Source organism: Crocodylus porosus, unplaced genomic scaffold (genome assembly GCF_001723895.1).
Source record: "Crocodylus porosus isolate Cpor-Errol unplaced genomic scaffold, CroPor_comp1, whole genome shotgun sequence".
NCBI lineage: Eukaryota > Metazoa > Chordata > Crocodylia > Crocodylidae > Crocodylus > Crocodylus porosus.
In genome coordinates, this window is record NW_017728915.1 from 38,134,840 (window position 1) to 38,148,244 (window position 13,405).

The following is a 13,405-nucleotide window of genomic DNA, read 5'->3' on the forward strand; positions in this document are numbered from 1 at the left end:
TTTCCTGCTTATGCAGGGGGTCGGACTCGATGATCTATTGAGGTCCCTTCCGACCCTAGCATCTATGAATCTATGAATCTATGAATATCCCAGTCCAGCCGTGGCCTTTCCTCCAAGATGGCCTGGAGAATGGGGGTCACGAGTAATGGGGATGATGAAGTTTGTGACCTGTCGTGGATGACGACACCTCAGTGGGGTGGCCAAGGGGTTGAGTGCCTTTAGCAAAGGCTGCAGCATGAGGCCTAAGTGTGAATCCAATGTGCTGCAATCCCTCAAAGCCCACAATGGGGCTGGAGGAAGAAACTCCGTCCCCTCTTTCAAACAAGTCTCTCCATCAGCTCTGAACGATGCATGGAGCCTGGGTTTGGGGGGTCCTGGTGCTGTGATGCCTTTGGGTTGAAATGCTGGTGGTGTCAGGGAGCGGGCAGTAGCTACTGCATTCTGCAGAGGCATCAGCTTGGGGCTGGGAGTGCTCCCCGGCCCCCAAACCCAAAGGGCTGCACCAGGAGCACAACCAGGGATGTGGTAGATTTCTTTGCAGATCCCTGCTTGTGGCATAAAGCAAAATGATCTGACCAGTGAACTCTGCCTTTGCCAGCAGGTAGTGTGAGAATGGAGGAGGGTTTGATAAAGACCCTAAGAAATAAAATTCAAGGCAAATCCGAGTGAATAAAAAGGGCTGTAATTCTCCACGAACTCCAGTCTCTAAAAGTCCACGATGAAAAGGAGTTTTCTTGTAGGGCAGAGTTCACAAGCAGAGGGCATCTAAGATTTTCCTCTCTCCTGAAACGCAGCCCTCCCACTTCCTTTCTCTTGTCAGGCTTTGTACCTAAGGGTTTTATTTTTTTGGTGGGTGTACTAGGCACTTCCAGCAGAAGGAGGGTTAAGTGCGTGAGAAGGGGGTGGAGAAGGGAATCCCAGCCTGGAACTTGAGACTTTCCAGCTGAGAGAGAACGATTCAGAGATGCAGACGTAATCATACAACACTGCAATCAACTCCTGTGTCAAAAGAAGTCAGGAAAAGCACATAAATAACTTCACAGCCACATTTAATGTAGTGCAGGACATATATCAATAATGCCACCACTTCCTCCAGGGTGAGTATAGAAAAGCTTCATGTCTAAAATGCTTGCAAATGGTTGAAATACTTTGAACTGGCTCTGTGTGGGCTTCAGAAACAGAGGTAGCTTTAAATTTAAGCTCTTCTGGTACCAGATCAAATAGAAACTCTCTTAATGCAAGTTTCAGGTTTCCTTGCAGAGAGTCTCAAGCGCTAACCTGCGATTGCCTCGAGGAACACAAAGCAGAATCTATATTGTTTCCTGCCGTAAATTCAGAGCGCCAAACAAAATGCCAGGAGCTGGAGAGCACGCTCATCTAGGAGTGCAAATTTGCCTGTGATCGCTAATCTGCAAGTGATTCTCCCACTCCCCCTCCCTGCATTGACTCCTCGCAGCGATTGGCTCGGGATATCTTCCTGCTTTGGCGTGATGAAATGAGCAGCAACAGGTAATCCATGCATTCGCATTCTCTCTCCTGAAGCTGTCATGTTAAGTGTCCTCAGTGAGACGGGAGTAAGCAATGCATTTTCCTCTGCTGCATGGATTAGCGTGCGATAGCTTCTGCGATCCAGGAGAAGGGCTTGTGGTCCGTTCATTTGTTTCAATGAGCCAGAGCCTTTTTTAATTTTTTTTTTTATGAGTGCAATGCAGTAGATGGAAGGAGGGGAGGAATGATGCTAGCTTTCTTTCTGAGCTTGGACACTTTCTTCTCTGTGAAGTGGACAGGGTTGCTAGGGACAGTGATTTATTGCTTTATTCATACCAGTCTTTATGGAACGTTTGCTGGTAAATATGGTGGCGTCCATGAGCAATTTCACGCTGGGCTTTTTTTCCTTTCTTTTCCTGCGTGTGTTTTTTGTGAAATGCCTGTTTCCCATTACAAAACTGGGAGATAAACTAACATGACAGTCACATTTTCCTAACATAAATTTCTCTCTCTCTCAAACCGCCTTGGAAACCATAAATTTCAGCCGTGTGTCTCTGTGATCCAGCCGTCAGAAAGCCACATCCATGCAGGCTGATTTACAAGCCCGCTGTTTCCCTTAGTCAAGTCCTCACTCTAGGAAAGGATGCCTGCCTAGATTATAAATGAAAAACCAGGAGGGAACGAAGGCTCAAGGAAGAAGGATGTGAAAGAAGGGAGGGGAAGAGAAGGACCCCGGTGATGACGTGTCTCTGTTGATACAACCCAGGTGGTGGACAGAGATTTTTTTCCCTCCCATTTCCAGCCCCAAGCCCCATCCTTTTGTCTTCCTTTTCCCTCTGGGGATTATTCTTGCCAATAAAGACTTGACCTTTTCCATACATCCAGCCCAGGTTCTCTTCATCTCGCATCCTGACTAGCACTTCCTCCTTCGCTCGGGCCTCAGCAAAAGCCACCCTGCCCCATTCATAGCCATCCCGTTGAATGGGTTGTGTTCCTAATCAAGTCACCTCTCTCTTTGCACCCCTCTGTCAGCCCCACTCTTCTGTATCGTATCTGCTGTAATTTGCTTGCCTTTGCTTCCCTAGACCTTCATGGGCAATCCCACCACCCTTGGCCTTGGGGTCAACCTCCATTGCCTAGCAAGCTCCTTGCCCCTGGCCTGCTGGGTGAGCGTGGGCAGGTCTCTGGGCCTCTCTTCCTTGTTTGTGAAACCGAGATGATGACACTCATCCCCCTGGCAAAGCAGTTTGAGACCCATAATGGAAAATGCCCTATTGGAAATCAGTGTTAATTATAGTTTTCATGTCCCTGAGCGACAGGGACTAATTGAGACCAATTTTCGTAGGAGATGCCCAACCGTTAGGGCTGTAAGCTCATCCCCAAGCCGTTCTTGCTGGGGGATGGTTCACTCTGCACACTGGTCTGACCCGGTATGGTAATTTTTCTGCTGGGTTCTCCTCCTTTTGATCCCTTCAGGCCTTTCTGTAGCAAAATGTTCCTTCACTGAGTTGTAAACCTGATGGGATGTTTTGGAACATATGTTAAATGGGGACAACGTCTTGTCCTCTGCATAATCATGTGTACATTATCCTGGTACAACCCTACCGTGATTCTGCAGCCTCATTAATCACAAACTCATTTGCGCTGTGACTCTCGGCCGTGAGGAGCTTGCTGCAGAGCGGTGACCCCAAAAGTCAGGATTCCCACAGGAAGTGGAAAACCTGGGGGAAATGGTCTTGCCAGGAACACGGAGTACAATTATTTTGCAAAAGTCATCGGTGCCCTGTCCTGGTCTCAGATAGAAGTGGCCACACGAAGGATTATGTTTAAGGATGCTACAAATGGATGGGCCAAAGCTAGCTTCTCCCTTCTGGTAGTGACAGCAGCTGTCTTGGCCAACATATCAGGGCTTGGATTGGAGACTTCTCTAGCTAAAAAGCATGAGCTGCTTTGGTCTAAACTGAAGACTCAAGATCTACTGTGGTCCCCATCCTCTGGATTGGGTACCAAGGGAGATCTCCCACACATCACCAGGGCTGTGGGGCTCAAATATGGCTTCTCAGCTCTTTGGAGGGAGAAAAAGCTTCTAGGTTGTTCAGGCAACACCTTGTCTTAAGATGTTGCTCCTGCTGGAGCCGGCCCTGACTGATGCTCCAAACAGAAACAGCTCTTCTCTGTGGTTTGGGCACTTGCGGTTTGGCAGCCTGGGCTGCACTGGCCCAAACCCGGTAGCCAAGTTCTCCACCCAGGCCCTTGACTCTCTCCATGCATCTGTGTCTGGTGCATTGGCAAAGACAGGGACTCTGTTCCTCAAATCCCAAGTTCTTCTAAGTAAGGTGAATCTCAGAGTAGCCAAAAAGGAGCAGAGCTGTCTCAGGCTGTCTCCCTTGCAGGGCTCCTTGCCTCAGTAGGACACAGACAGGCAGCCTGGCGTGAGCATGTGCCAAAAGCCAGAGCTGCTCAGACTCGAGGGTGATGGTTTAGCTGCAGGGACCCTTAAGACATGGGCCTTAGGATGGCCTAGCCAAGAGGTGGGAAGCTTCATTTCACCAGCGCGTGTTAACTGCCTGATTTGGAAACAGGCTCCCGAGAGGGACGCAGGCTGCCCAGCCCATGTGACTGTTTGGACACATGTATTGAACTGCTAGGTGGCCACATGTGGCATCAGGCGATTGCTAGGAGTCAAACCAGACTCATCGTGACAGATTGTAGATCTGCGGCTTAGTCGTCTGCTGCTTGCTGCAGGGTCTTTCTTCCTCCAAGCAGACGCCCTCCCCGTTCTTTTCCCGATGCTGTCGTCTGGTGTATTGACCTTAGGAAACTCCTAGGACAGTTTTGAGCCCTGGGATTTATTGTTGCTCCTGTAGCCCAGTTCTCCAGTGGGCACTGGCTGCACAAACTCTGGCGGTCCTCCATGGCCTGACTTCTCTGAAATCGCCCAGATTAACTAGGTCACCAGATCTGTCCAACAGCAACAAAAGGAAGCTTTTTTGCATGAGCTGGGTTATAGTTTCACGTTGTTTGCTCTTTTGTTCTGGTTGTTAAACACATGCACGCAGAGGAGGCATCTGAACGGGACATGCTTCCCTGCGGGGGCCTGTATGGGAGGGGTTTGCAGTTGGCAAAATGTGCATCTCATGCAGGGCCTGCTTGGGAACTGCAGACAAGAGAAGACTCTCCCAGCTCTTTCCACTGCTTCACTGGCAGATTTGGCAGCAATTAAATAACCTAAGACCAGAGACGAATGGCTCAGGAGGCTAGCCTGGGTGGATTAGGACCTGTCTTAGACACCTAATTAAATGGTATACGATTTGGTCCCTGGTCTGAAATGGTCTTCGATATCCATGAAGCTCCAAGTTCAAATCTCAGGGGGCCTTCTTGTAGGAATGCGGATTTATTTGGGTCTTCCAGATTTCGGGTCAGATTCAAAGCTGGTATTTAATACACACAAATATGCACCCCAAAATAAACTTCACTTACTGGGCTTTTGGAGCAGGGTGCCATCGAACACATGCACAGTGGAACAGGAGTTGTACTCACTAACACCAGATGTGAATCCTGCACGTGGCCGGGAGAGGAATTTGCTCAAAATCTCCTGCATCCCAGAGGCTGTTGCACTTCACACCCACTAGGTATAAGCAATGACAATGTGCAATACCTTCTGGGGTCTTCTGGGGTGAAAGGCATTAAATAGATATAACATACTGCAATGCAGATGGCTGAACCAGCAGCTGGCTCGCACTGTACAGCCAGGTGGAAGGATTTTCTTCTTTCTGAAGCTCACTGTGCCACCTTCAATTTATGCAGTTTGCTGAGGCCTCCTGTTATTCCTGGAAAGACCTCACTGTTGTAGGGGGTATATAACAAATTGGGGACCCATTCTCCTAAAGCCTATAGTGACGTCTGCATAAAACCAAGGAGCCCTGTGCCCCTGGCTTCTGCCATAACCACTGACCCATGCGACTTGCTCTGAAATCCCCATCTTCCCTTCTTGTGCTGGCCCCGATCTCCGTGTCTAAAGAGAAATGTGTGCAATTGCGCTCAGCCTACGTTGGTTGCATCAAGCGATCCCATGCTTTGTTGGCACCGATTGTGACCTCACAGACTCTCGATTGTGACTTCACTTCACTTCACCATCTGGTTATCGAGTTTGTTTATCGCTCGTCAAGTGCTGAAGAGCAGCCCGGTGCTGTCCAAGGCCGAGTTGTTAACACGGTTTCTGCCTTTTAGAGTTGAGGAGAGACAAAACTCACAGGGGAAGCCAAAAACAGGGTTTGCTATAGACAGTCACTTCTTTCCCCTTTTTAATCCTTTAACTCCTTTTTCTTCGGGCCTGATGCAATGGCTGAGCCTTTGGGATGAAGGAAAAGAGAGTGAGGGCTTCCACTTAGACATAAATAATCTTATTAATCAGCAACGTTGGGAAAGGAGACAAGAAACTATGTGACAATGGAGCTGCAAGTCGGTCAAATTCCTTTTTGTTTGTGAGTTTTTGCCTGGCTTTGCAGAGCTCCGTCTCCGCAGCCGAATCCACTCGACGGTCTCTGTTATTTAAATAATTCATTTTAGGAACCTCAGTGGAGTTTGTTTGGATTGTTAATTTCCCCGATGCCTCGGGCCACGGTATGTCGGGACAAAGTGGATACATTTCATGGCTTAGTCACGCTGAGCAGCGTATCACATTTCATGGTTGGTCATGAATGGAAAATCACATTAAAGCATGCCTAATAATTATATAGCATGCAAGCGATTGCCTGTGATTACATAGTAGGAAATGGATCAAAGTCGACGTCACTTGGTGATGTGGGTGTTGAGAGGAAAAGGAAATGGATAGCGGGGGCTGGGGGGCGTCAAGAGGCCTCGGCTCTGCCCCGGCTTTGCTCGCGCCGCTCTTTCCGACCTATAGCAAGTCCCATTAGGAGCCGGCAAAATTGCATGTCCTTCTGCAACCGTCGCACTTTCGGTTGTTAAAAGTAAGGCCCTGATCAGTGGAGTGAGCGGAGGTTATCAGAGCGATACTTGTGTTTCTCCGTGCAAGCGTTCGGTGGCACCCCGCTCCAAAAGCCCAGTGAATGAAGTTTATTTTTTCCTATTTTCTGTTCAATGGACCTTGCAAACAGCTCCATGTCCATCCTTGTCAAGGAACCAGGAGCAGCTGCAACAGTGCTGAAAATTAAGATGCAATCAGCCGTTCAAAAACTCTCCCAGCCTCAGTTTTTCCATCTGTAATAACCATGTTCACCAGGCATGTTGAGGCTTTTGGCCTTGGAAGGGAGGGGCTATCAAAGTGCCAAGCATTGTTATCATTGTTTGAATGCTGGATCCAGGAAGGTTGGGGCTCTCCTCATTCGCCTCCTGCCAGGTCCAGGGAGATAACTTACCAGGCCATCTTCTGCACAAGAATGAAAGGCCAGAGGGGGTCTGGTAACCCCACGCATCATCCTAACTGTTCCAGCTGCTTGTGTTTTGTGAGAAAAACGATGGGACACTTTACAGCTGGACAGCAGGGAGGAAGACTGCTAATACAGTTCAGTCACATCCTGGACACCTCCTGCTATTCCAGGCGTGGTTTCTCCACGCAGTCCTGTCCATACCCCTCAGTATAGCTTTGTCTTTTGCACACGCGTTCAAAATGTCCTGCGTGTGTCAGTCAGTGTGGCGTAGAGAGGATCCTGTGCACAGTTTTGTATCCACGCAGCTCCACTGAGCTCGATGTCCTTCAAGGGTAGCTGTAACAACCTCTACCCAGCTGCTGTCTGCTGCCTTTATTGTAAACCTTTCTAGCCACCATCTGTCCATCTGATGCTTGTTCAGGATCTGTGGTTTCTGATATCTATTTACTGCAGAAGCCAAAAAAAATGTTGGGAAATGGAGCTACAGGCAGCTTTTGAATGACTGGCTGGGGCTGAAATGGAATATAGTACAACCACTTGGGGAAATTCAATTTTTGCATAGGACACTGAGTGACAGCTGGAGCAGACCTGGGTTGGGAGTTTGGAGACAGCACTAGCTAGCCAGTAAGGGTTATATGCATTTTTTATAATAACCGTGAGGCTCTAGGGTGGATCCCATGACTCTCATTTGCATGGGTTCAGATAAATAAAGAGTATCTGTGAATTCTCTCTTAAATCTTTGGCATGGGATTTGGTGGAAATAAACGTGTTGCCGGAAGGCTCTGTACAAGTCTGAAAATGGGAAGTGTTGGCAATCCTGAAACGGAGTGATGAAAGGATAGCTCTTTGGCCTGTCGTGTTTGGAAGTGGGGCATCTGGTAGCCTGCGAGAGCCGAGCCAGATGTTAAGCCCTGGAATAGATGCAGCAATAACATTGACTTTGGGCTAGGATTGACAAGAATCCCACCCGTTGTCCCCTGCTGTGGGGCAATGCCCTTGAAGACCAAATGAATTAATGGGTGATTTTGTGCTCTCCAGCAATTGCACTGTTAGGTTCAAAGACAGGCCACGTTCCTCTCTGTGGTCCTGTGTCCACCCCCCTGCCGTGTATCTATAGCCGAGACAGGCTGCTGCTTCTCCCTGCACAAGTGGAGCCAGATCATCTGCAGGTATAGACTATCCCCATGCCAATGATTTCAATGGCACGACTGTTCATCACTGATTTCATGTAAGACTTCTATTGCAGCAGCAGTCAGAGATCCCGATCCGGACCAGGTCCCCACTGTGTGCGTCTATACTCTGCCCCCTTCTCCTTACACACTAAAACAATGAGTGACGTATGGAAAGTGTGGGGAGAGGGGTGCAATCGTGGAAGAGCCACATTCAGGTTACCCCTGGCAAAATACTATGAACATAGCAGCTGCCACTACTGACCATGCGGTCATCTGTGTTTAACCGTCATCTGGACAAAGGTAACAACTCCTGCCTTTTTTCCCCCACCTGCTGAAAGGCAGGGAAGAGCTGATGAGCTTCTGTCTATGCAGCAAGTACGATAGGGTTGGACGGCATCTAAAGGGTCATCTAGTGCAGGGGTTGGCCAACCTGCAGTATGTGTGCCACAAGTGGCACGTGGCAGACTGGGGAGAGGACAGGCAGCACAGCGGCAGGTAGGACAGGGAGCAGAAAGCAGAGCAGGCAGGGAGAAGAAAACAGAGAAGCAGATTAGGCAGAGGAAGGGGATTAGAGTGGTACTTGGGGATACTACGGGGCTAGATAGTACTAATCTAGCATAACCAATTGCAGAGAGGCAAGGATCCGGGTTACTGGTCTTGTTACTCCACTGGCATTCAGCTCTAGAAGAAACGCACGAGCCACCGCACCGTACCGTCAGATCGTAGAAACCTGCGTGGCCACGCGGGTTAAATTGCAGTTCTCTGCGTGTCCCAGTCACGGCACCCGCGGGGTTAAAGCTACCCATTAAAAGCTGCCATGTGACAAGCCGGGTTTTGTACGAAGCAGGCATGTGCAAGGGAGCTTGCCTTCCCTTTTGTCTTGGCCTCCTTCGCTGGCTCAGCTGGAAGCATCTAGGAAAGCTTAGTGCAAACAGAGCTGGCAAGTTCTGCCATAAGTGGCGTTGTCAGGATATTTACCTCCGTGCGCCTTTCAAAGCACCAAACAGTTGATCAGTTTGGACACAAACGCTGCAGGAAGCGAGTTAAAAATGTTGTCAGTCATCCAGTCCGTTTTGGGCAGTTCAGCACCTTTCCCAGCAGTCTTGTTCCTTCCCATACCTGGTTTTAATTAACTTCCTCTTTCCCATGCAGCAAGTGGTCATGGTCAAATTGCTGCCTTCAAATTACTTCCTTTCCCCACCTTCCCATTGCCCCTCTCTGACTGAATGCTGCCCAAAGATCTGGATGGATGCTTTTCTTTTTTTTTCCCCAGCGTGGCTGGCTCGGCCAGGCCTGGCTCAGTTTTCTGTTTGCTGGGCATAATTTCTTGCAGTCGGTTCCCTTGTCCTAAGCGATCCTACGTATATGTATAGATCCTACTATAGAGTCCAGATGTTTCTATAGCACGTTAAGGATGTGACTTCTGGCTACATTACACTAACTTGGACCCCCAACCAGAGCAGACCCGTGTCATTTTTATTCAGGTCAGACACGGTTACACAGGCTGGGAGAAACTCTGCCGAAAGTTTCTGAGAACTGTCATGTCTGATTTTCAAGTGTGCTCTTTCCCGTACTAAATGCCCCCTTTTTTGGTTTCGGCCAGGCTGTGCTGTGACACGAACTGAAAGTAAGAACAAATTCACTGGCTGTGTCCTGAATCCTCAGCTCCCGGCACCTTGGGCTGCTGAAGACTTAAAAGGCAGCACAAATCCAGTGCTGCCGCAGCTTTCTGCCTTTCTCGTTTCTTCAATTTCTTTTTTTTTCACCATCAGATAAATTTCCTGCAGGAATTAAATCCAAGATCCGAGACAACATCACATGCACACAAATATCCAAGACTACATAGAATAAATATTTACCCGCTGGAGCTAAAAATTTGCACCCTGGCTGTGAAGAGCCAATGCCGTTACTCAGGCAAAAGATGCACGCGTATGCTCTGTTCGTCTTTCTGTAGACAGTGTAGAAAATCCATATGTTGCTTATTAAGTAAGACTTTACAGACTCTTACAATCTCTTTTTTTATACCTGTCTATCCTCACTACTTGTCATGTTGAGAGCACCCAGTCAACAGAGAAATCCAGTCAAACTCTATTTAAACCTGTCACCTGACGATGACATCTTAACTGTCATTATAAATCTTTCCTATCCGGTTCTGCAGGATAGAAAGAAGCTCGTTGTCTACTCATGCATATAAGATCCCATTACAATTGCATTGGCATCATCCCTATCATACTGCGTAGTGCTTTTCCATAAGTGTACGCCGTCCCATTATTCAAACTCGGAAACATCCCTTTGCTGCCCGGTATGCTAGTGTAAAAGAAAACCACTGTCGATAATTTCCTGCGTGCCCAGCTCACTGTTTATAAGAACCGGTCAAAAAAAAGCAGCCCCAAACTAATTCATTTGAGCAGGAAAATTTTGAATAATTTTCATTTAATTAATTTTAAAAAATAAACGAGGCTTGGGATGCCAAAATAACGTTCGGGGTGTTTTTTTCTCTCCCCCCCAAAAAATTCCAAATGAAGTTTTGTTTTGTTTTTACTCCTTGATATTTTCCTCCTTTTCTCTTCTCTTCCCCCTCTCCTTTCTCCTCTGTTTAGGTACCGAAAAAGAAGAAAATCTTTTTAATTTAGTTACAACCCCCCCCCTGAAAATTAAAGGAAAAACCTGCTAGACAAAAGGCCATTTTTTTTTGTCAGGGAAAAAAAAAATGCTTCAAATGAAAACGTTTGCCGGGATCTAATTTTAATAGTAAAAATATGGGGTTGGAAGAGACCTCGGAAGAGATCAGCTAGTCCGATTGATTTAAGACTCTCAGATGGAGCAAGGTCCCTACAAACCCTTCTCGTGCTTAAGCTGGCTCCAGTCCTTTCTCAGCACACACGAGAATTTTCCTCCCTTGCTGGCAGTTTTCTTCCTCGGTCTCAGAGCCCGAGAACAGCTACAACTCATGACCCGCGGTATTTTGAGGTCAGTTCCCTTTGCGTACGTATCACCACTTCTTAAACTTTTGGACTCGCGTTGTCCTATGAAATCACCTTTTGGAAAAGGATCGTTATGTCCAACCCAACTTCCACACCAATGGCCCAAGGCATTTAGCGAGCGGGGTTTGCACGTGAAGCTGCTTCTCTGATTCAGATTTCTTCTCTTTCTTTTTGTTACCACAAAAACTGAATCCAGTGCCAGATGGAAGATGAGTGTGTTTTTCCCCCAGTTCTAGCTAGATAAGTAATTAGCGCTGTACTTAATTGGGAACATTTGTGCGAATTGCCTCCTCCCCCCTGCACCAAAAGCAAACTCGGACTGGAGTATAGCTGCCGTTAGAGGTGTGAAAAGCAAATCCTCCCGTTAAAGTTAGCATAGGCTTTGCCACTGGCTTTACCAGAAGCAGGACAAGGTCCCTGGTGATGAAGTGGCTTCTCGTCATTGCAGCTTTCCATTTTTTCAATGTCTGTGGGGATGGATTTGTTCATAGCCTGCTCTCGCCTTGCTTTAAAAGCACCCAGTCAAAAGCCTTTTAGGCTCTATTTGTTGTATTTTATCAGAACTATTTGTTCAAGTGCGATGCAAAATGAATGCTGCCGTTGATCTTAATTCATGGAAAAGAAAAGAGACGGTTCACTGCAGTTCATTGCTGTCTTGATACGTGAGGAGGAGAGAGAAACTCTCTAGAAATGGAAAGGACAGCTCACATCTTACACCCTGGAGCCAGGAGGGCAGTGCAAAAGTAAAATATGAAGCATAACTGGTGAAGACTGAACTATATTTTCAGGTGCTTTGCATGATTTTAAGAGGCGATGGCATTATTGGTAAGTAGCAGGGTTGTACTGAGGAATAAAACAAACAGCTGTTCCATTTTGTAAATTAATTATGTCTAAGGGAGCAAAGCCCACTCCTTAGTAGTCTTCTTAAAGGACGGTGATAGTTTAACATCAATGTAGCTACCTCCTGGAAAAAGGAAGAGCTCTTTGAATCTGAGGAAATGGGAATTTGTGCAGAGATCTAATGGAGCTGTGTATATCATGTTTCTTTGTATAGAATAAAACAAAATAACGTGCTTTTTTTCCTTAAAAAAAGGTTGGGACTGATTTTAAGCACGTGCAAAAATGCTCATGCAATTTCACGCCTAACTGGTATGTGAGGTTGCCAAGAAGCGGTTGCAAGTGCCATGGATTGCAAAGTTGGCCTGTCTTTGTGCCTTGCAACAGGGAATATGTGCTGGCAGCTGGAAAAGGAACCAAATCAGCTTGCTCCAAAAGCACCGGGCCCCACGATTTGAATGACAGGCGTGTCTCCTTGAGTCATTCACGATGTGGCACGCAGAGCGCGGGGGGGGGCCGTGCTGATCGTGTGCATCGGAGGGCCGTGGTGTGTGCACACGCGTGCACATGCACACCCTCCCTTTCCCTGTTGTGTCACAGGTGTCAACACTCTCCAGAGGAGAACCGGCAAGTGCTCCTCCCGCAGCGTATGTCCTTCTGGGGGTTTAAACGCAGGTGCAACGCAGCATCACCAAAAGCCTGTCATCAGCCAGTCAAATTACAGCTCCGGCCTGGTAGCTCTCTTGTTTGTGTCTGATTTATCTCTGGTCTTTTTGCTTGCAGCTTCAAGTCTCTTCCTCGGGACATAAGGAGCAGGTTGGGAGATTCTGGATTCATCCCTAGGCGGTTTGGGGGCAGGGTTTTTATTATCTCCATAAGTATAGTTTAAGGCTGCCCTGTACGGAAATGAAATGAAATCAGCTGCTTTCCCAAGAGTCTTTGCATGCAGGTCTTAACAAGTCCACTCTAATCAGCAAGTTCCAGATACCGCTGTCACTTCCAGCTGGGTACCTCTCTGTGTGGGCTGCTCTCTCGGTGAGTTATGGCTTTCTGAACATCTCCCCTTGCTCTGGGAGTGCCGTGGTGATGCAGCATGGGGGTTAGCACATTAGCTGTCCTCCGACCTCTGGAGACCTGTTTGCAAACTCACCTTACTTGCAAAGACAGATGAGTTTGCTTTAGCCTCTTCTGTAGAGGATTTGCTCAGGAGACACGGCTGGTTACATCGGCAGTAGCTCTGGACTGGGATGTCAGGGGCATGTTATAGATCAGCATTACAGTGCTTTGCTGGAATATTATCGGTTGGGCTCCGGTCTGAGGCCCAACAGCTGTAAGCACGACAGAGCAGGACTGAGGTCTATAGGCGCATTGGGCCGTAGGGCAGCAGTGGACATTGCATGTCTGGATAGTGATGCATTGGTAGCACTTTGCTGGAGACTGTGTGGTCGGACCTGCGACAGCCGTGCAGGCCCGTGTCTGGGCCTCATCTGTGTCGGCACCTGGGTCGTGAGTACAGCGACACTCGTTCAAA